Source organism: Anoplolepis gracilipes, chromosome 13 (genome assembly GCF_047496725.1).
Source record: "Anoplolepis gracilipes chromosome 13, ASM4749672v1, whole genome shotgun sequence".
In the NCBI taxonomy this organism is placed as follows: domain Eukaryota; kingdom Metazoa; phylum Arthropoda; class Insecta; order Hymenoptera; family Formicidae; genus Anoplolepis; species Anoplolepis gracilipes.
Genome location: NC_132982.1, coordinates 8,990,131 through 9,015,013, shown reverse-complemented (window position 1 = coordinate 9,015,013; position 24,883 = coordinate 8,990,131). Strand labels below are relative to the sequence as shown.

The following is a 24,883-nucleotide window of genomic DNA, read 5'->3' as shown; positions in this document are numbered from 1 at the left end:
TAGAGACGGTCGTTGGTGGTGGACGGCGAACTGTGAACTGTGAGTGCCGGCAGTCAGTGCACGACGGCCCCTCTCGCGGCCTGTATCGGTACATCTGTACCCGTCGCGTTTTCGTTCTCGCGAGAAGTACGCCGCCAGTCCCGGATCCGCGCGATACTCGCGGCGGGTAGAGGAACGCGAGTGAATTTTCCGTCGTACCCTTTGTGTTCGCGCGCGTGTCCATCTCGTCGGCGTCCGAAAGCCGTGCGGTGCGCGACTACGCGGTGTGTCAGGGTAATGGAGTGACGGATTCACAGCGTAGCTACACCGGTGCGACAACAGACGAGAGAGAGAGAGAGAGAGAGAGAGAGAGACAGAGCGAGAGGGAGTACGAGAGAGGGCGGGAGTGAGCGACGAGTCATCCCGGTAAGTACACAGATCTCTTTTCGATATGTATACGAACTTGACGTAAGAATCTGTCTCACGTCAGAAACACCTGACTCTACCAATACACGTGCTGGTTTGTCTCGTGGACTCTTGCATGTTTGCGAAAAAGTGCACGTCAATCATAATTAACGATTTATCTTCACGCCTCATTACTGCTTTTATTTCGCTTTCGATTATAATTTATAATGATTGTGATGGAAACACTCGGAATGTAGATACATAAAATACTTTATCGACGTTTGTATATGTATATTTGATTCATGTGCTCTGCTCGTGTAAAAGTCGTCTAAAATGAAGGACAATCTCGAAAAATTTGTGTTATTTGAAATTGGGAATAATAACTCTCTCTCTCTCTCTCTCTCTCTCTCTCTCTCTGCGAAAATAAAGTAAATTAAAACGGATCGATAGGAATTTATTATCGGAAGTAATAATAATGGTAAAATAAAAGAAAATATAATTCAAAAATGTTAAAATGTTATGTAATTTTTATATCTTAAAAAAAATTAAAATATATTATTATATTTCCTCTTCGTTGCAAAAAAGAAAGATATTTTACATCTATATTTTTTATTAATTGATTTTTTTCTCGTAGAATTTTTAATTTATTGAGCGAAACTATAGCTCTTGTAAAAAGTAAGGGATTTATATAAAATATGTTAAAGCAACAAAAATTACATAAATAGAATAAACTCGATACTTAAAAAAAAATGTTTTTTTATCTTAGAATATCAAATTGCAAAGGTAGATAATTAATATACGAAAGGTAAAATATAAGTTTTTTTTTATGAGGTTAAATAGAAACAGAGAATAAATTTTATATCCGAGTATAAAGATCTTAGCTATGATAAAATTTCGCTGCACTCGTTTGATTTCGTTATCACCGAGTTCTCTGCATCCAGCGTCTTGAATTACATTCGCACGTGTTTCTTTCCGAGAATATTCGCTACCCCAAGCTTTTGTCGCATATCGCTCGATTTCGAGAAATTACACGTTCCAACGATGGAGGTTCTTTTGTACGATGTAATGTTTTCGAAGATAGGAAGAAAAAAGTCGAAAAAAAAAATATAAAAATCTGCGTACCGTCATAAATTCGAAATGGCATTGTTCATCATTTATTCAATAACGGCGTATTATTTTTATATCAAGACATACGAAGTTTTGAAATAAAGTTTCAAAGCAGCGATGTTCTCCGCTAGATAATAATTATTTCGCATGATTATTTCGCGCGATGACGTCGAGTTGATTTCCATAGGACATCCTTGAAACATGAGGGTCAACGAGCGACACGCTTGTTCGACACGATGTTTAACGATCCGGAAAATGTTCGGGGAAGGGAGGGAGAAAGAAAATAGACTTGCAAGGCGATAGGCTGTGGAAAAGCTATGCCTATATCTTCATTTCGGATCATCATTTATTTCTTAAAAATCGTAATGAGGCAGCTGTCCATTATGCAACAATGTTAATGTTAAGTAATATTTTCTGATATTTTTTTTTTTCAGTACATGTAAAAAGATATTCTATTTTTTTTATTATTTATGTGCGTTTCAGAATATAGAAATTACCGAAATTTAAATAAATATTAATTCAATTTTTTTACTCAATTTTAAGTAATTATATATTAAATTCTCAATCATATTTTTTTATTTCGAAAATTAAAACGAGCTTTAAAACTTTGGCTTTAATATTAAGAGATTCGATAGAGTGTCTTTCGGTCTTTTGTCAAATATCATCTTCTCTCTCAATGAAAGATAAATAAAAATATTTACCGGATATCCTTCTAGTGTCAAGCGGAGTTATATGCTATTAATAAAGTATCGTTCTCCGCAATCCAACAAATGTTATCATCGCGATTTTCTTGGCACAACACGCTCGAGTTCAGCAAACCAGGCAAGGTTATAACGCGAACAAGCAAGGTTAACTTTGACATTGTCACATGCACGATGGCATGAAAAACACGTGGAAGTCGATGTGCAAGAGTTCGACGTAACGAAACAATTCGAGCATTGCCGAGTTTCGGAATCGCTTGCAAAATTATTTCGCCGAAGATTCGTGACTGAAAAAAAAGTCAGTCGGAATATAATTTAACAAAAATGCAAGTAACTGCATATACTACTAATTTGTACAGATTCAGAGAAAAACTGATTCTTAATCGTTTTAAATAATATTTACGTATAAGAGGCATCCAGAATTTAATCTTGCATTTTTTTCGTGTATAGAAATTATTTCAACAATCATATACCGATATAACGTTCCAATGAAAATGTTTGTGCACAAAGGTTAATCTGAGGAGGGTTTATACTTGAACCTTGCTGCGAACATACCATAGAGTTTAACGCGGATGAGTTAATGGTTAATGCGGAAGTCGTTTCTTCGAATTGCTAAACGCATCTTATCTTTAGGCCCATTAGGCATCGTTGGTTATCGAGTCCGAGGTGGTGGGATCGGTGGGAGAATCTTCGCTGCCGATTACAGCCGTACCGGAAGTGGAATGTCGTTACCGAGGCACGATGATGTGTCGCCGATGGTCTCACGAGGAGATTCGTGCGCGGCATGGAACATCCGCGCTAATGACGATAATAATAATAACACTATAATGACGATAACGTCGGAATGATCATGGGCACGAAACGCAATCTCGGGAATTTAAATACGGCTTCGTTCCAATTGTTTCATCACTTTTGCTCGATAATACTGTAAATCGTGTAATCGAATCTTTATTCGAACTTTAATGTAAAGTCTAACGTAATGAATACAATCGCTTCACGATCGGAATACGTATTTGATGATTTACTTTAATTTTACACGCGATTCTCCCGCAAAATATTATTCATAAAATTTATTTATAAACTATATAATATTCAAATATTTTATTTATTTATTTTCTATCATACAATAATATTCTTATTTTATGTGTGAAAGAGAATAAAAACGACAAGGATGTGTTAACACTATAAATGTGAAAAATAAATATGTTAATATTAATAATATAGAAATTTGACTGAAATTATTGCGCCAGCGCACCTGAAGATGCGACTGTTCGAAAGTTAATTTCACGCACGCGTACGTTCTCTCACGTTACAAGGGAGAACAGTAGCGTATTTATGTGCACCGTGAGTGAGAGTACTCTCGTCTCGAGGATGATCACTCAAGTAGTGAATTACGAGAGTTAACGATAAAGTACCGGCAAATAATACGTGGAGAGGAGAAAGAGGGGCGAGTCTCTCGATTATCGTTCTCGTTTTATATAAATCGTCATCGATAAATATTAGCAATCCATATTTCTCACTTATTTGATATGGGTCAGTGTTTAGTTAATATTTAACTCCGTTATCCCATAATAAAACTCATGTGTGAAGAAAAACAGATTTTATATACTTAATCGAGATAGACAGACAGGGATATCTCTCTTGGAAATGTTATGTTTACATTTACTTTTGAAAATAAAATCTTTCTTCTATATTTTTTAATCGATTGTGACATTCTGCAGGAATTTGTCCGAACGCGAAATCTGTTCTGTCACATCAATAAAAATATGCTGACTTTTGACTGTCACGATTTATACAGACCATTTTATTGATATATTCAATACGCAGACACTCGAGATTTTTTGACTTATATATACGTCGGACCTTGAATTATTATTTTAATGTAATGATTAAGCTTATGTCTCATAACTGTTTATATCTAAATTTGGCAACTTAAGATAATATCTTCTTTTTTATTATATGATTATATTTGATATATTATAATCAGATTGATCAATCGGATTGTATAATATTTTTTATTATATTTGTGTGTTTGTTTGATATAATTATCTACGATATGTTCTTAAACTGTGTCTTTTTAATGGCAATTTTGTCACAAAGAAGCACTTTATATACATATATATTCTTACTTCGATTTAGACTTAAATCTGGAAAACTGTTAAAATATTCGTCGCCATTTTAGCGCCGATTGTACGCGGTTATTGACCTTGCTCGTGACCTCTATCGCAATTACGGTGCGTTGTGCGCTTTTCAAGGATATTGAGTTACCGCCGATCGATGAAATACTCGCGACGCTTCTTTCCGCTCCGTTTCCCTCGCTTTTCCCGAGTCTCGATATATTCGCGGTTCATCAAAAAATTCCTTTGTCATTTTTCTCTCTGATAATATACCAGGGGAGATGCTCTACCGATGCGTTGAATGCCTTTCAATCTTACATTCTCTTTAAAATGATTAGTGACGATAAATATTATCATCTTTTCAATATGCTTTTTTATCAGAATCTTTCAATATGTAACATTTTGAAGAATTTGCTAATTACGATCTGAATAAAAATTTTCTTAAATTAAAAATAATAAAAATCAAAATAAATTAATTAACAAAATCTTTTTATTTATATCTATAATAAACAAAAATTTAATTTCTGTCAAAATTCGAAACCACTAGCGAGAGCATATATTGATTGTAACTTTCTTAATTTTTCTTAATCTGTTCGTGTACAAAATCGGTGTATAAATCGTCGTTCATTAAATAGAATTCACTCTTTGTGGACGCTCTTCAGTAAGAAATTGCTTCGGCCACGTAGACACGAAAAGGGGTTTTTTTTTATCGCGAATACTTGCACTTGTGTATAGAAAAAAAAAGCACTCTATATGTGTGTGAGTTTGTATGTAAAACGTATATACATATGACACGTAATACATGAAACGCGACTTGTTTTCTGCTGTATATGAAATTCGATGCGCGTTCGTATATATTCTGCGTCTGTGTATGAAACTCTATTTGCGTATATATAGCTATACGTATATGTATACGCAAATATATATGTGCGTGGATGTGTGTAATGCGTGGGATGTACACACCCTTTTCCGCGGCACTCACCGGTTCAGAATCTAGACGAAAAAAATATGCCCAATAAAAGTAACTTCTAAAGCTGTTCCAGCGGATCTCTGTGTTAGCTTTTTGACCGAAGGAAGAGTCTGATTTATTGCGGTTAAGAGATATCTTCGTGACTTGAATAAGTAAAGAGAAGTGTATACGTGAATAATAATCGGGTATGCATCCTACGTCGCTCATTTTTTCAACTAGACTGCTATATCATTCATTATTGCAACTTAATCTCCAGCAAGTATTTCTGTGGAGTTTTTAAATTTCCAATATTACATTTCTGTCACATTTATTCATTATGTAAAAGAAAATTTGTTAAAATTATTCATATATTTCTTACAAAAGAAATTAATTATTTCTCTCTTTCACTTCTCCGTCCATGATTTTAATGAGCTCTTCGGATTCAATATGTAAATAAAAAAATAAGAGACACTTTTCTTTTTTTGTAAGTGCTTCATATTACATTAAAACGTTGAAACATTCCCTTAAAAATCTTTTTTTTTTTTTTTTTTTTTGGTTTTTGAGCAAATATTGCCGGTAAAGGAAATGAAAAAAATGGGTTTTAATATCTGTATGTACTTTATAATATATTCAAATTTTTTAAGACTATCATATATTTCAAAATCTCTTCCTCTCTTTTGCCAATTTTTAAAGAAAAAAGAGCATTTAAAAAAAAATTCCATATATGATAAAGTTTTTCGAAAACGCATTTTTTTCACAGTTGCAAACAAAATTATTGTTTTTTTTATTGCATCAATTTTATCACGTTAATTTATTTATTACGCTTTATTGTTTTGTTAACTTTTGATATCTCATCAGAGACATTCGACTTATTTTATTTTATGAAAATATTATTTTTGTACATAAAAATTATTCATTGCCATACCTACTGTAAAACTTTTCTTTGAAGCGTTTTTTTCATCTTACTATTTTGACAATATTTGCTCAGAAATATAAAAACCTCATTTTTTTTTTCAAAGGGGTCTTTGAACCTTTTAAAGGTTGAAATTGATCCAAGATTGAAAAAATATATATCTCTTATTTATATTTATATTGCAACACATTTAAATCTCGAAAATTGAAAGAGGATAATTGAATGTTTCCTTGTTAAATAATTTTCAAATACACTAACATTATACTAACTAATTATTTTAACTAACGTTATAAATTTTAATTTTCAATGACTCTTTTTTTTTTAATAATGTTACTTCCTGAACAGGATAAAGAATTAATCAAAAGCTTCAAGTTAATTGATCAGATTGATGTAACCGTTCATCATTAGTCGATTACGCAGATAAAATTGCCTGGTCGGCTATCTCTGTCGTCTTCGGAATAGAGAGAGCAATCAGCATATCGGCGACGATGATACTGGAGTTTATCGAGTACTGTTATCGTTTGCAAACATTACTTTATCAGGATCACAAAACACACATATATACACACTTACGCAGGCGTGCAAGAGACGCAAACATTGGATGAATCGCACAACTGCTGCGTATAATGATAAACGTACCGGCTATCCTCTATAGCCGATACAACGATGTTTTGTATCGGCAGCAGATTATTATTTCACTCTCGGAAAAATGGAACGATTATTATTTCGATTCTCTATTACATAGCGCTTCGATTTTTAACAAAAATCTGTATATTTATTTTATGTATTAATGTAAGAATTTTTAAATCAATTTTAGCGGTAAAAAGAAATAATTTTCTTTTATTAAAAAATAAATTATTAATTTTATTGAATTTTTCTGCAAATATTATGTAGCACATTAAATATTTGTGATATATTAGGTAAAAATAAAATATGTTTATTGATAATTTTTTCATCAGAAAATATTTTTATGCCTATATTTGTAGAACTAAACGCAAACATTGGTTAGGTTACATAAAGTTACATATTTGTATGTAAATGTATATGTATATGTTATCTCTCATTATTTTTTCTATCATCTATCAATTATTTTCGAAGCATCTGAAGAGAACCTACTTCACAGTTATATAATATTACATTTTATATATATATATCTCTTTCTCTTTTAACGAAGTCTTAATTAAAAATTTTCTTGAAAGATTAAAGGATTAATTGAACATTTTCGGCATTAAGGAATCGCAAAATCTCTTTCGCTTTCGACAACATCGCCATTCGAGTACATCTTTGATGCGGGTTTACATTCAAGCTCAATCGGAATCCCTGACTCTTTTTTTTCTTTCTTTCTTCCTTCCTAGACTACCTCGAATCTTGGAACAATATTACTGTCGACAGGGATCTCGTAGCACTCGTCTTTTCCGGTATTCTCCCCGGGGGCGCTTTTATCGCGTATGTTTACAGGGTCCATCTTTGCACCCTCTCTCTCTCTCTTGTAACTGCCACCAGAGTCACTTTTATGTTCGCGACCCTTCCGATAATGTACCGGGTATGATACACGTGATGTGTACGTTCACCCTCGCAAATCTCGGAGCGCGAGATTTTTCGTGGGACATATCGCGGCGAGTTTTAATCTCTTCGGGGTCCGAAGAGAGCAAAGAGCCGTTAAAAGGTTTCCTTTGAAGAGAACATCCTCTCTTTTGTGACAAATTCTATTCGCCGACAGAATTTTTAACTCTCGCTGCTGAATGAAAGAGAAAAAGAGCAACTAGAGAGAGAGAGAGAGAGAGAGAGAGAGAGTGTGTGGAACAAAAACTTTTAGGGAGAAACGCGATTATCGAAAGTTAAAAGTTGTAAAATTAGATTTAGTCAACACGGTAAAAACAATTTAAATTTCGGACGAACACAAGTGAGATTTTCAATAAACTAATGTGCATTTATTTTCATATTTTTGTATTATTGCGCTCGAATTTTTGTCGAACTTAATTTACTCGGAAACTGTTAATTGCCGCAAGTAACGTAATTACGTGTCGCGCAAGACAGACACGACCGTGGGGGTCGGTCCTGTAAAAGACGAGATAAAGAAATAAGGGGCGTTCGTTTTGCGCGTGCCTTCACTGCTTTTTAAAGGTCGTGACGTGTACAGGTGCAGTCCTCGTGTTTCGGCGGCCTGCACGCGATCCCAACATTAATTTCACGTCGCACGCGTGCCGCGGTAACTTCCGCTGACGTACCCCTCTCCCTCTCCCCCCTCCCCCCGTCTTTCTGCTTCCTCTCCTCTCGTGTCTGGCTCGCGTGTATCGTTTCCATATTTCTGCCTAATCGTGTCATTTAGGTAAGCGACTTATAATTTGCCATGCGTCTTCATGAACTTGTCGCTCGAAAAATTACTGGTTTCGATTGGCCGATGACTCACATTTGAATTCTTGCATCAGTATGATCATTTCTTTCTTTAGATGAAAAAAAAATCAGCTTTAAAAATATCTTTCTCTTTTTTTGATTTTGAAAAAGTTTTTAAAAGACTTAAAAACAAATTGAATACTACTATTTAGATTTGAAGGGTCAATTTTGAATTTACAATTATTTTTCTTTTCTGAATAAGATTTGTTATTCTGTAATTAATGTGATTACAATATTGGTATTAAGTTAATTTAACTATTTTTATTTTTTTGCGACTTCATTACTAAAATAAAGCAAAAAAATTTTTGATTTTATTATTCGGGATCAAGAAATTGTAATGGCTAACATTTGAGCTACGTTTAAAGAAGCGGATAAGTAAAATGTTATGGAAACAGTTTCCTCGCTGTTCTCCACGCAACAGAAATGCCGTCTTAGGAATTTATTACGACATGGTTTCAGAATTTATAGGAAGGTTCAAACGTGATGCACATAAATTTTCAATTTTTTTAAGAAGATCAATCTATATAGATTTAATGGATTAAACAAGAAAATTGAAAGTCAGGTGCAAGATGTGGGTGATAAGCATAAAGATATTTTTTTTATGTCTTTCATATCGTAATTTGAGATTATCATAATTACAATAATATCATCAATTATTGTTGCCGAGAATTTTGAGCATTCGAAGGAAGTCTCCCTCTGCCCGAAAGTTATAATCGTCAATACGTGATAGAGTAATCTATTTTATAGGGGTTTTAATGTAAAATTTTCTTCATTTTGCAAACATCTGCTGTGCAATATTTTCCACCACTTTCATCTGAATCACTTCTGCTCTCATCACGTCTGTCGGCTCGGTAATTTGGAAACTTCACGAGCGTTTTGCGCTCGGGAGTTTGCACACTCGCAGCTTGCATTGAATTATACAATGCGTCGCGCGTTCTATAATGATGCACCTCATTCTGCAAAATTACCGTCAGATAGGGATGCTCGCAACTGCGGAACTGCGGGAGGTGAGACGATTATTGTGTACTCGCGCCGATGCCTGCGTTCTCTGAACTGCTAGTCGATGAGAATGAAATTTTACATAGTTTAACAGAAAGCAATTTTCTTTTCAGATCCAAGAAAGGGAGCAATTAGTCCCTCCTTTTTTTATGCTAACAATAAAAATACAAATTTGATATTTTAGAATAATAAAAAATATAATTGTTTTTTATGTATCTCACAAACTATTGTATGTGACGTGTTGGAAAAATTTTAATTTATTAAAGATTAAATATATTGTTAGAATTGCTTTAATCTTTAAAAAAATTGGTTACAAAAATGAAGGTTAATAAGGTTTTCGTGATTAAATATTGATTCCATTGCGAAAAAATTATAAATTAAATTGTCAAATATTACGGAGAAATATGTCCAAACATTTTTTAATTTGAATTTAACAAGTTTTTGCATTGCTATATTTTGATAATAAAAAATAAATTTCATAATATATAAAATTTTCGGATTTTTGCAAAAATTCATATTTAAAAGTATTTCGAGTTATAAATTAAAATTGATAATTTAACATATCTTATATAACGGTTATAAAAGAAGATAATTAATTACAACTTCTTTGCGATAAACTCAATTTAATATTTGATCATGAAAATCTTATTAATCTTAATCTTCAGAGAAAATTTTTTTTGAGAGTTAAAAAGAATCTAACAATATACTTACTCTTAAATGAAAAATGAAACTTTTATAATACGTTCACGTATCGCAGCTATAGTATAGTGATTTACGTTAAAAAATAGTGCTCTCTTTCTCTTTACTTTCTCTTTATTAAATTTCCCAAAATTCTGACACACTCGATAAAGTTTCGTATCAAATGTCAAAGAACAACAAATTATTCTTTTTCTCGAAATTCTTGTTGAATTATTATCGGCTGCTAATTGTAAAAATTACACAAAGAAAAACAAGTATTCTGAAGAGAATAAGTTGCGAATTAAATTTCCATTGAGAAGACATTTCATACGTCATAATATTCAATTTGTAGATATTATATCACAGATTTTTTTTTTAATAAATAGGTTGCAAATAGTGAGTTTTTTTTTTTTTATTTTTTTTTCATATAAACATGGGAAATCAGTAAACTTGAGAAACCGATTCGCTTGGTGCACGAGAGGATTCGAAAATGATGGAAAATCAGATTTCTCATATACAGACACGCGTTTAACGTCGATTCGTCTTCGTCGATGCGCGTCTCCGCAGCTGCCGCGGCCAGAAGGCGCCCGTCTAAATTTACTCCTGGGCCATCTCTTTCACGCCCCCTTTCTTCCCACGTTCCCTCTCCTTCTTCCCCTGCTCTCCGGCTTTCCGGTTTCTCGGCGCCCTTAACGACTCTCTCACGGAAGTCCGTTAATGTATGTACATGCCTGTCCTATTATTATTAGATCGTCTCTCTTCACGTTTTGTTCGCCCCTTTTTTTTTTCGGTCGCGATTCCTCGATCGATCTTTCTTCCCTGTCCCGTATTTCTCTTCCATCGCGGAATCGCGAGATCGACCGATTCTCGCGCGCGAGTCACGAATTCGCGTCGTGCCGCGATTCGAGCTCTCTCGTGCTTCGAGAAAACGATCGATAGCAGCACGATGCTTCGCCCCCGTGGTCGCTCGAAGAGAAAGGAGTGGAAAAAGAGAAGGAACAAGGAGAGGCAACGAGAGGAAGCGGGATCGTGTCTCTTCATTCCATTAAAGGCGAGTTTACATGCTTCGCTCTTGACATGTCGTCCCCGAAGTGAAAAAAAAGGTGGACAAAGTAAACAATGATCATCCGCGGTTGAAATGCGATGAAAGAAACCGCTTCACAGTTATGTTTATTTTTTTACGTTTTATTTGTAGTGAGATCGTATAAAATCATGTTAACAATTTCATCATTAATTTTTAGATATATATTTTTTAAATAATTTTATTACGAGTACTTTAATTATAAAGTTACAAGTATAGTCGACGTCACATTATTTCAAATAGAATTATTTAGTCTGTAGACTTATTTGGGTGAATTTAACTAGGAAAATTTAAAAAACAAATTAATATTTTCTTATGATAATTTATCAAATTTGAAAAAAGGCGAAGAGAGATTTAAAAAAAAAAAAAAAAAAAAAAGAGAGAACCGATGAAGGGTTTGGAAAACAGTAAATAAAAATTTTTATTCTCGCAGTTAGAGGTAGTAATTAATTTTCATTAGAGAGATATACAATAACGAATTAATTATTAAGGATATTAGTGATAGTTTTATATAAATTTAATCCCATTTTCTCATATCTATCCTCTCACGGTTTAATATGTTGTTCCTAAGACACCCTGTATAGAAGCGAGTTATATATGCTGCCTAAGTAAAGTTCTTTAGTCTTTCACCAGTAGATTGCGTCTCTTAGCGACTCAGTGGCCTTTTCCTTTGCCCTTGGCATAAGCGGTGTAAGCATTAAAATTGCGGCGAGGGCTCGAAACAAAGCCAGCGAAGGCAGTACGCGCCATTTTCGCGCGATTTCCCTCTGCGCCGATGATTGCTGCAGCGGCGTTTTTGTCTGCCGCGATGCAACCGTGTGGAAACGAAGACTCATTTCTGCACGAAAATCTGAGATAGCGCAGCGCTCCCAGTTCTATTATTTATCTGATAGAAATAAAGATGCGCGGACGAATTCACCGTTTGTCCGTTTCTCATAATTATCATCACATTTATGCTCCTCGTTTAAGCGTTGTTTGTCCGGAAGTGGCGATAGGATATGAAAATAGATATATTTCCTAGAGATTACATTGTGAATAATTTATTATTTTCTATATAAAAAACTAAATTTAAAAATTAAAAAACTCAATTTTTAATTCAGTTTCTGACCAAATTTTGTCATAAATTAATATATATAAATCTGAATATAAAATTAATCGTACAATAGACAAAGATGTCTGTTTGAAATTGAACCATATTTAAGACGTATTAAAAGATCAGGCGATATGATAAAAAACTTTTTTACAATGTGATAAAAAACTTTGAACATCCTTATATATGTGTAAAAATTAATGCTTCGTTTAAAGGTTTAATTTTCTTTTTGTCTCTTTCTGTCTTAATGTTCTCTTTGCTATAAAATTCTTTATTTTACGAGAGTAAGATCTTTTATGGCTTTCCTGATGTCCACGGTCTTCCGCAATGGACGGAAGGTGACACCTTCATCAGTTCACCCACGTATTCTTTCTCAGATATCTGTTAACGTGATAAAATGAGGGCAGCTACATGTAGAATGTGACAGAAATAATAACATCTTTCACAAGTATTAAAATGGAGCAGTCACTTTAACATATAATGTAATAATATTTTAATTTTTCAAAATTGTTTATAATAATAAATTTTGAATTGCATATAAGATAAAGCTTATTTAATTATGAACAACTAATAATATGTATATTTATATAGTTCTTTCTTTTTATATATTAAATATAATCGCCCAATAATCTTTTGAATAATTTGCATTTGTCAAAATAATGTTTTATTATAAATATGTTATATTATTATTCGTGCGTAATTTAATCTTGCTGTTACATATCAAACTATTTATTACTTCTAGTGTAGCTTCTTGCCACGGATGAAAACAACATTAGTTATCAGCTCTGGGAATAAACGTCACGTACTGTTGTTAGACTATAATTGCATTGCAGTGCATTAATAATGTTCTGTGCGCCTGCATTTGCAAGAAAATCCCCCATCTCACAAATTCTTCTCATCCTTTGAAAGTACGAAGCAATATTGAATCGTACGATTAATACTGCATAAACGAAAAGACGCGTTTCTCATAATAATAAAAAAAATTTGACCACTACATAAGCGTACGATGACACCATTTCTGCGCATTTGCTTAAGTGGGCGCACGTCGGAGGCGTTATTAAGCTATTTAATTCCGATCGACACACACATTTCGCATCGACATTTCGACATCCTCGTTTCCGTTCCTCCTTTCACTTTTATTCGCTTTTATCAGTGACAGCTTGTTAATTGAATTTAAATTTGATACTGTGATATTTCAATTGCCAATCATTGTTCGATAAAATTTCTCCGCTATCTCACAATAATCATACATTTTCACCATCGCGTTGCTGTACTTTACACTGTAGCTTTTCATCTTACAAGAGTTATAGAACGTTTAAAAAAATCAACATCTTTTTCTCTTAATTTTAAACAATAAAAAATTGCAGATAGTTTAAAATTATTTATCAAAATTTTTATTATTTGCTTAACAATAGATCGAGAAAGAAAGAGAAAAACTGAGAAAATAATTATATATTAGCTTTATGTTTTTCTATATGAAATAAATCAAAAGACATTCTTAATTTATTTTTAATAAAAGATGTTTAGGAATTTTTTATCATGATTAAAAATAATAATTTAATTATTATATTATTAATCTAATTATGAAATACTACATCTACAGTGATTCATAATAATTACTTCCTCAAATATATTAAAATATATTATTGTCAATTATTTTAAATTATTTAATTATTTATAATCTAACAATCTACCGGAAAAGTGATTGTCTTTTCCGTTATTCTTTCCGGTTTTTCTACTTTATATTCATTCATCTTATATGTTAGTCTAACAACGTGGTTTGTAAAGGTGCGTTTTACAGCTCTTTTAACGCGTCGTAACGCATACGGTTTACCTGATAAGGAAACGCACGCAGGGGCGGAACTCACATGCCCACACGTCTGCGCCTGCGTAGGTGTGGTGTACAGGTAGATTCATGAACCGTTATTACGACGTTGAGTTGAATATCTCGCGTTCAGGGTTAACGTCACGCTGTGCAATTTATGGAAACACGGGTCGAAGTTCATAAACGTTACGTACGATTAAGGTGATCACCTGAACAAATCATAAATTCCAGAGAATATGTCAAGTTTTGGTTACTATGTAAGCTAGAGATGCAGGATTATTTCTACAGAGTTCCGAACTACTGCATTTACGGTTGCTAATTGACGTTAAAACTAAAAAAAAACTTTTAGAAAATGCCTTTGTTTAAAAAAATCAATTCGAAAATATTTTGTCGTAAAATAGATTTAATAAATAGTGTAATAATGACACAAATTTGAATAAATTTAAGCGATAAAAGGATGAGTGAATTTGAAAATGATTAAAATATCAAAATACTTTTTTTAAAGAAATAAATAAATTGCTGAATATATTTTAAACGATATAAATAATTTATGTACTTAAAATAATGTCTATACCTAAACGTCTAAAAAATGATTTTATCTATAAAAATCACGTCAAAATCTTTGAATGCTATCTTATAAGATCATATTTTTATGTACGTTTTTTTTTTTTTTTGGAAACAATTACTTCAATTGTTTTATCATCTTTCCAATTTATTTAAAAATTATAATATTACAATTTTATTTGTTTAAGAAACTTGTAATGATATTAAAAGTTAACAATTCAAATGATCAAAAAAATAGATTTTATTCGAGCTATTAAGAATCAGTAAAAGTATATTCATTAAAAAGCATTGATTAAACATAGAAAAAAAATTATTTTGATATATTATTATATATTATATAAAATCTGTCGTAATTCCTAGAACGATACAGTGTCATCGCTTGTTATTGACGTTCGTAATTAGCGACAAAGTATCACTTTAGTAACCATGTGACGTTTAATCATTTTTTATCGACAACACGCCTTCCGGTCTCAGGCTACCGAGCGGCGTACGGTCACACATGCGTACAATCATACATTTCTGTCCCGGAATGAAACAACATTCGCGCTGATAACGACTCGAGTAAATCGAGAAAAAGGAAGCGCACGAGCTCTCTTTGTTTGTAGGGGGACGATTATCGAGCTTAATTAAACCGATAGTACACAAATCGCGATCGAGCATTGCGTCTCGAGCACTTTCTTTCATTCATTTCAATCAATTACATACCGCCAAGCTCTCGAGTCGACGGACATAAAAAGCTTTCGGGTGATTCATGTTATATTCTTTGAGGGACAGCTTTACGCTTTTCCAGATGATTTAATTTCACGTAAGGGCCGCGCGTTTTTCTACTTGGTGGTTTCATCTATTTTTTTTACTCTCTTCATCCTTTGTACCTTTGTGCTTTTTGATCTTAAATCAATATAGGGTTTTGAAACGTCGCTATGGGTATCGATAAAAAGTAGATTGAAGTCAACAAACTGAGCAAGAGAGGAAAGCTGCATAATATGGTAATATCTTGACATATAATTACCTATGTGTATTTATGAAAATTACATGCTGTGAACATCAAGTTAAAAACCGTGATGTTGATAATAAATATATCGAGCATATCGTTTGCTTATTAAAAATAGAAATGCATGTAAATGATAATGTTTTTTTGACAGATAACTATTTTTTGTCGATACAAGATATAGTCGATATATAAATTATTATCAACACATGAGTTTTTTCAGCATCCGTGCAAAATTGATGATAATGAATGATAATGATGTATCTTTGCACGAAAGCTAGATGACTTTCCAATTGGAGAAAATTCGCTGATGCGTTAATTATGGCGACGGTTTATGCGACAATTAACGAGATTAAACGAGAAGTCAAAGAGATCTTTGCGCTTCAGAGAACGACCGGAGGGTCGTTCGAAATTGCCAAGCGACGGTGTTTTATCAGCTTCCGTTCCCCGGTTGAGAGATTAATCTCTTGATCTTTTTTTGTTGACACCTTCTCCCGTTAAAGATTCGCACAACTATCAATTTTTACAATCTCAAAACAATATATTACATTTAATATTTCAATTTGGTGTAAACTTTTCTACACTGACAATAATATTTTATTTATGTATAAGCAGGAAAAAAGGATTTTATAAAATTTTTATAAAAAATAAAACTTATTAAATTATTCGGGAGAAAAGGAATTTCTAATAAATATCTGTATCTAAGAGACATGTTAGATTTTTGTGTTTGTCAAAATAGAAAAATTTCAACGTATTGCTCGATAGAAATTTTTTTTTAAAGGAGAGATTTAATTCAAGGAAAATCTATTATTAAAAATAAAATCGCAGAGAGAGAATCTAAGACACTCAGTAGAAAAAAGATTTGCGAATGTTTGAATAGCAAATCTTGCAAATTAATATTAGTAAAAAAAATATACACTTATCTTATCTCTGAGATAAAAAGGATTCGTCATTCGCTGAATGATTTCTTGCTGTGCACTTTAGTTGTGGTTGGCGCGATTTCTTAATATAGCAAAAAAAAAAAAAAAAAAGAAAAAACTTAGCTACGTGATTGGTGGGTAAACCGCGCGCGATATATCGCCCTCTCGTTGACTTATCGATTTCTCTGCTGCCTACTGCTGTTTGTTAAGGCAATGGAGTGTCGAAAGAACGTCGGAATGCTGTACGCAAACATTGTGACGCCCGCGCAAACTAAGCGATGCAATTGCATGAGTCTCGCCGCGCTTTTAATTCGGAGCTGTCGTTGACAGACAAAAAGCTCGCGCTTACCGCTACTTTGTGTTTTATGTGAAATCAACAATTTTTCTTTAATTTTCCTGGTGTAAGAAATTATAAACAAAGCGCGAGAGAAACATTACACACATGCCAAAACATATTTTGCAAATAATTAAAAATATAAAATCCTATTCTCAAATAATTGAAGAAACAAAATGTTTTGTGACGTGTTATTAAAATATATATATTTTTGTATATAACGATGATAAATATATCAAAATTTTTAATTTCCTAATTAGATACATCCGGATGATTAAATTTTGACAAAATTTCTAGAAAAATATATAATTTTTTAAATAGTTAAAGACAAAATTATTGAAATAAAAATTTCAATAAATATATATATATATTTTATATAAACATATAGATAAAAAAGGCAGTTTTCTCTTCTGTCTGTATTCGACAGAAATTTAGTAGATTTTAAAGATCAAATTTCAAGAAAAAGTTGCTCAACTTTTCAGTGTAATTTTCGTATAAAGACGTTGCGATCGATACTGCTCTTTATATTTCTCGTTACATCAAAGACGTATGTATTTTCGCGCAAAAAATGCTGCGTAAAATACGCTAAAAGCGCGACTCATATAGCTCATGCGGTGCGGCTGCATCTGCATCTCAAAGGACCGTGAAGGGAAGTCGTTTCGGACGAGCGATGACTACATATGCGGTGTTAGGCGCGTTACTTGAGAGGCGATTGATGTTTTGCATACTTAGTCTTGGAATAGTATTAAAGTTAATATCCGTAAAAAAAGAAACAGCTTCTCTCTTCTCTCAACATGGTATCCGTGTCCGCTGACAGATTATTTAAGCGACAAATTTGTTTTTGTTTGGCAAAAATTTTGTCATAGTCAACCGAATAATTTTCATTTCGTACAAGTTTTATTCGATAATTTAATTGTCAAACATAAAAAAAAAAAAGAAAAAAGAAAATTTGATAAGTTAAAAAATTCTATGTCTATGTTTGAATTTTCCATCAGGTCATAAATTCAATTTCGTGATATCCAAAAAATTAAGATGGATTTTGCAGATTAATATTCAATATTACTTCTTTTTCTCAGAGAAAAATTGCAATTTTTTTCATTCGAGATAATGTAGGTAAATGGCTTCGATCGACGCGGGAGGGTGGAATGAGAAAATTCCGGCGGTATCGTGTGTCATCTCCGTTTCCGCTAAATTGGAAGATTTCTACGATGATATATATAGGGATATTTTCTCGATGACATTCCGGGGGATCTCTCACGCGCGAACGATCGAGGGAACAAATGGGACGTAGGGAAAATATATGTTCGCCTCTCTCCTCGCCCCCATCTATCAACCGCGCTAATTAATAAAGTTACCTCTAACGCGATATATGACGTTGCGTATCGTATTGCATTGCTGTCTTCGTTACGAAGGCTTCAATGATGGTGAACGGACGGGCATATCAAAGGCTCGCCCTCCCTTTCTTTTCCATTAAGCTTTTCCTATACATAATTTCATTAACTTGTGCTCGGAGATGTCACGATGATATATCCAAGCTTTTAAAAATGAAAATAGAAAGCGAATTAATTAAATATGTGTGATCTGTTTCTAAAGAAAAAAAGAAAAATGGCATTCGCGTTTGAGTTTTGATTCGGAATCATTATGTGATGTGGAAAAATCGCTGACGTATCTCGCAGACGAAATTAATGTAAACGCGAAACTATATCGCGATCTCACTCCAGAAAATTCAAATTGAAATTGTTCTCTTTGAGTCGGTACTTCTCGACCAAGCTCCAGGGATACATTTGCATTTATAGACTCGGGAAGAATCGCGCCTGCGCGATGTCCGATGAAATAAAACGCAAAATAAATGAAATGTCATGTGGGAACGATGCCATCTCCAATTAACGTAATTAACGTGACGCCTCGTATAAACTTCTATTTCGGTTGGGCGTGTCGTGTGATAAATTCATGTGATTCACGTTTTATGATAAATTTATCCTGTCTCAACATTAAAAACCTCGAAAATTAAAATCGCTGAGAAAGTGGTAATCTTTTACGATGGAAAAAAAATTCCTTCAAAAAAATACGCATTCTATCTGAGATAACTTTAGATTTCAAAGTGCTTAGTAATTTGTAAAAAATGTATTGTATGCGCTTTTAGACCAACATTCCTTGACTTTCTCTCTCTCTCTCTCTCTCTCTCTCTCTCTCTCTCTCTCTCTCTCTCTCTCTCTCTCTGATAGGGTCGATTTATTTTTCTAGGAAATATCTATAATCATGGATAGTCATAATTAATTTGTTTCAAGATTTCCGTCGAATTATCGTTGTGTGTGATGACGGGGATGGAATTAATTAAGCGACATTTTTTGCCTTTCGGGCAAAAACGAATGAAAACAAAAAAAGAGAGAGAGAGAGTGCATTGTACAGCGAAGATTAAACGCGTTTAGAAAGAACGGGCGAAACGCTAAAACACGCTCATGCTTCACGCACGTCGCTCGGGAATAATGAAGCGCGACGTTGAAATTGAGAAGCGGTGATTAAATATCGCTTGGCGACAAATGCGCGCGTTTCACGCATCGACGTTCGTCGACGACCGATCATTTAGCCGCGGAATCGATGTTTGCTACGCCCAATGCCGTCAATCGGCATTATCGAGACTTCCGACGACGGGTGATTTGTTTGTCGTATCGATGTTAAACCGTTTATGCCGGCCAGTTTTCTCTATCGATCGGGTTGTCAAACGCGCCGCTTTCACGTTCAAATAATCCGCCAAATATAGCGAGCAAATACGTACGTAATGAAATACCGAATTCAAAGATCACGTATATGCCGTACGTTTCAAGTTTCTTATATTGCCTTCCCTTTACTCAGGTGATTCGACAGAATTACATAATTCTTTTTCCTCGAGGAAAAAAATATATTCGTAGAAAAATAGTGTGTTTGAAATTCGCGATCTATTAAGTCATAAATCACAACATCAAATACTCGACGAAAATCGATATTAAAATTGATAAAAAATTAATACGACGAATTTATGGAAAATTATTTTAAATAATATGTGATTTTTAATTATGGTTACTATTCTTTATTTCGATTAATATTCTTCTTGCAGAGAACAAGATACATGGACTGAGATTTCGATTTAAGTAGCAAGATCCGTTAATTCTGCTGCTATCTCGAGCTTATATGCGAAAATTCGCGACGGTTGAGCCGGATTACAAATATTCCAAACACGGAAATGCAACTTGATATCGTGATGCAGACATTCGTAGAAACCAAAGACAGATCATAGCAACCGACAATGCACACAAGCAACGATTGCCTTACGGCTTTCACGTTTATTTGCTTTCTTTGCGTACACATGGCACTAATGTCTGAGTCGACAGTTAATAATCCAGTTCTACTGATTGTGAGCGTTGCCAACCGGCAAATAAATGCTCCTATCTTAATAAATATCAAGAAATTAAGCTTTGTCTGTTTCTCTCTCTCTCTCTCTCTCTCTCTCTCTTTCTCTCTCTCTCTCCCCCTCCCCTTTCTCTATTTAAGAGCGTCGCGTTGATGGCGGTACCTGGAATTGTTCCTCAAATAATAATGCAAAGCGTTTAGCATAATTGTGTTTAGAAATGGAGTTAGTGGTAAATTTAGTAGAGTGGAATTGAATAGAATGATAAAATAATTAATATAAAGAAAAGTGTCGAAAATTAAATACTATCTACAAAATTATTTATTTATAATATTAATCAAATCAAGAAAATTAGAAGTAAAAAGAAAATGTAAAGAAGATTATGAAATAAAAAATTAGATAATAAAGAAATACAAATTAACTAAGAAATTATAACAAAAATGGCAAACACTTTAAAATAAAAATACAAAGTATACAAATTATAAGAAAATATTGCAAGTTATTGAAATAAAATATAATTTTTTTTTTTTTGCTTCTTTTAGTCCATTATTTCTTCTTGCTTGAATTCTAATTACTCTTTAATCAAACTTGAATCGATCATAAAAATTAAATACTAAAGTGTAATTTAACTGATCAAGTGTAAAATTTGCTTCATACTTGTCTTGATCGTATTTCAAGAGATACGTAATACACACGGAGTTTTTTTGCTGCCTGTTTGCTCGTCTTTCGTCGCTCGAATGACACTAAGGTGATCGCGCCTCTGAATAAAGGTAACACACATGATCGTCTTGTTGTCATTTATGTGGCGAGACTCAAGCGAGAGACAAGACAGCGAGCCGTCATGCGTGTCATCATATTGTCTCTCGGATGACAATCGCAACAAGTAAGTACTGATAGAAGACGCTAAACGTGTAATTATTCCGTACGATTATCACACAATTAACGAGCACCGCATGATTAATTAATTCCCACGTCTTTATAGTACCTTAACCAACAATTCAATTTGCGTGGTATCGGAGTAAAATTATCGATTCTATTTTTAATTTTTCAGAAAGATCGCGAGTACAAAATGGATCGAGTCTGAAGTGACTTTTAATGCATTTAATCAAACATAATTGCACTTTATCACGTGCTTTAATTATTGTACTTGTCAATTACGTAAAAATTCGGTTTATACATCGGTAATTTGTTAAATGCGTATTTTACGTGAGTTATTTGATTTAGTTAACAAAGCGATATATTTTCGAGTATCGTGTTCCACAGATATTTAATTTAAATTTGCATTAAAGTTTTATTCACTTTTCATACAATACGATATAGTAAAATGTGAAAGTATATTATTTGTTAGTAACACACACAAAGTTAATTGTCACGATAAGTGAAGTGTCATTTTGGATTTGGTGATCTTCGAATGTCAAACGGATGGTAAAATTTTCATTATTCTCCCATCTCAATATATAATAAAATGATTACGTGATTAACATTGAGATTGCAGATATATAAAATCTGAATAAATTTGTATTTTATAGATATATATATATTTTCAGTGTGCTATAACTCTGCATCATACAGGTGAATGTTTAATTATGCATGTATCTGTATAAATTATATTTAGGACCGTTTCTGCAGGCCTGCGTATTATTAGCGTTAGTATTATTAGCGAACTTCAACCCCTTTTCTCTCTAAGAATACTCTAAACTTCAATAAGCTCGTGAAGAAGAGATTTATACAATTGGCGATGCGCATACTGTCCCACGATAATCAACGCTTCGTTATCGGCTGAATTGGAGCCGTGACGGCGATTCGCTTCGTCGTTACTTCACTCCCGTCGGTTTCGTCCTGGTGTGTAAAAGGTCAATGGTACGCACGGTATTACATTGGTACGCATGGTATTACCGCTGAACGCATTCGTCACGCTGACGGGTGTCTATTGATTTTCGAATTCCAGGTCGATCAAGAGAGAATGACAGGAGCGGTGAAGAAATATGTCTTGTGAAAACATTTCTTTATCTCTTTCTAAAACTAGGTAGAATTAGAAAAAGAGAGATGAATACAGAAATGATATTATTTTAGAATTTATTTTTGGCTCTCGTAGAGATGTCGAAATAAATTTCGCGTGCGCGTGCGCAAGTATCACATTAATATTATTAAAATACGAACAAAGGATTATTTTTTTATAACAAAAATATTTCTGGACTTTCTGCTTTTTTCGAAATTGTGATTAAAGTCAGTATTATTGGTATTGTGATTGAAATCGGAATTAAGTTTTAAATTTAATATGTTACTTTTTATGAAATTTTAGATTTTGTAATTGAAAAAAAATACGAAGGAAATGACTCTTGAAGCTATATAGAATACAATGTAATTGTACTTAAAAAAACACATATTCACGTTGCAAAAATCCATTTTTTTAATTCATATTTATTCTTATCGATATACGAAATATTGGTTTTTATGCATTCTATAAAGCAATTCACTTCACTGATCCACTTTACAAAGAGTGCATCTCTTTTGTAAAATTTTATTTACAAAATACGAAATTTAAATAGTAACAGGAGAGATGTTTAAAATCTATTCGACAAATTTTACAATGAGATAAATGACGTCTAAAGTTAAAAAAAACATGTTTAGATAAAAAGAAAGGGAAATAATTTAGTAGATAAATAGGTTGACACATGCTTTAAAATACATTCGATTTGTGAGAAATACAAAATAGATAGGCAAGCAAAGCTTAATTCTCGATTATTATTTTTAACAATCTGCGTAGAATACTAAATTTCAGTGCAAAAAAAAAAACAAAAAGCGACGTCAGAGAAATCTATCGACATTTAAATTTTATTTATTAAGACACATCATTAAAGTCTGTTCTAAAAATATTTCGTCGCGCGATCTGAGTAAATTTTTTTTTTAATTTCAAATATGTATTATTTATTATATATATTATATAAGAGATATTATATATATTATATTTTAAATAAATAAAATATTTTTTACTTATTAATGAAAATTGAAAAAGTTTATTGAATTCATTATGGAAAATGTATGGGATACAAACTTATTGGTGATTTCTCAATATGAAACATAATATCACATTAATACACATTATTCAGGTCACTTATTAATTCTCAGAGAGCATTGGAATCATATTCTGTTCGCGCGCTTTCAAAATTAGAAATTTGGCTGTCCGCCAATTTTGACACGACACGCGCACGAGTCACTCGCTCCAGTCTTATTTTTGACAGGATACGGAAAGTGTGGGCACGCGCGAACCTTCCACGAACCTTCAATCGATGATATTCGCGACGTGAATCACGTGGATCGGCAGTGCGCGTACTCGAGTGCACTTTACTGTTAAGGTGCGCTTGCATCGTATGAGCAATCGCATGAATGAATGGATTCATGCCGCTGGCGCTGATATGATACCTTAGAATCGCTGCGAACGGATCCTGTCGTTAGCTATTTAGGTCTTCTGAACGTATTCATAATATGCTGTCACGCGAGCATTGACGTAATCTTATTATCTACTTTCACTTGCGACTCACGGATTTCATCTCGCATACATTGTATTTTTTCTTTTTTTATACATATATATATATATATACATGTATTTAAAATTGTATAAACACGTAATTGGCAGGGAGGCAATTTATGTTTTTTCAATTGAATTAATTCTATTAAAATATATACATATATATTTTTTAATTTTATTTTCTTAATAAATATTAGCTGTCGTATTTTTTATATTTTTTTTAAACTTTCAATATCACATATGTTTAAGTAATCAACATTTAAATTATACAACTGTGGCAAATTTTATTAATGTATAAAATTCACTTGAGATTAAATATGATTTATCTTTACATGCGTGTAAATCACATTTTTGAAATGCTGAAATTAGTGTACAGATCCGTAAAAGAGAAATTTAAAAATTGTTACGCCGAGGATTTTTAATAGTTTATTTACGCTTTTGATTAAATGTATTCTAACAAATATTAATTTAGTTTTTTGCCGCTTGTTCGCACACGATGTTGTGATCGATAAAAGTCATTCGACGATTATTTTCTACATCCGCGTTTATCTTAAGCGTACTTTGCAACTGCAGTTGTATTCGGGCGTTTCGCCGGAGTTAACGGCGTTCTCTAGTTTCTCTTCATCTTACTCTGACATCATCGACCAGACGGTCGATACAAGTTTGATATCGCTCTCGATGCCACATTTGACTCATTCAAAGAATAAATAAGCGCGACATTTAGCGGCCGTTAAGAGGGGCAATATTTATGAGGCCCCTGTGCGACTTTTACGCTCGAGATCGAGTAAGACTGGTTGAGCAACAATCACGAGAGAAATCTTTTAGTTTTCATCAAATAATGATATTTTTTTACGTTTGACAAAAAATTTGTTTACATACGCGTGTAGGAAATTTTATTTATTTATTTATTTATTTTTTCTATAAA

The 24,883-nt window shown here is 33.1% G+C and overlaps 1 protein-coding gene across 2 annotated transcripts in view; it reads left to right on the top strand.

The window, feature by feature from the left end:
* The first annotated feature begins 48 nt into the window (after positions 1-48).
* The window catches only part of LOC140672644 (uncharacterized), a 132,211-nt gene continuing 107,376 nt past the window's right edge, over positions 49-24,883 (top strand). For both annotated transcript variants that reach the window (XM_072904951.1, XM_072904950.1), the window contains exon 1: positions 49-405. The gene's annotated coding sequence lies outside the window, so the exon portion shown is untranslated. The remainder of the gene's footprint in view (positions 406-24,883) is intronic.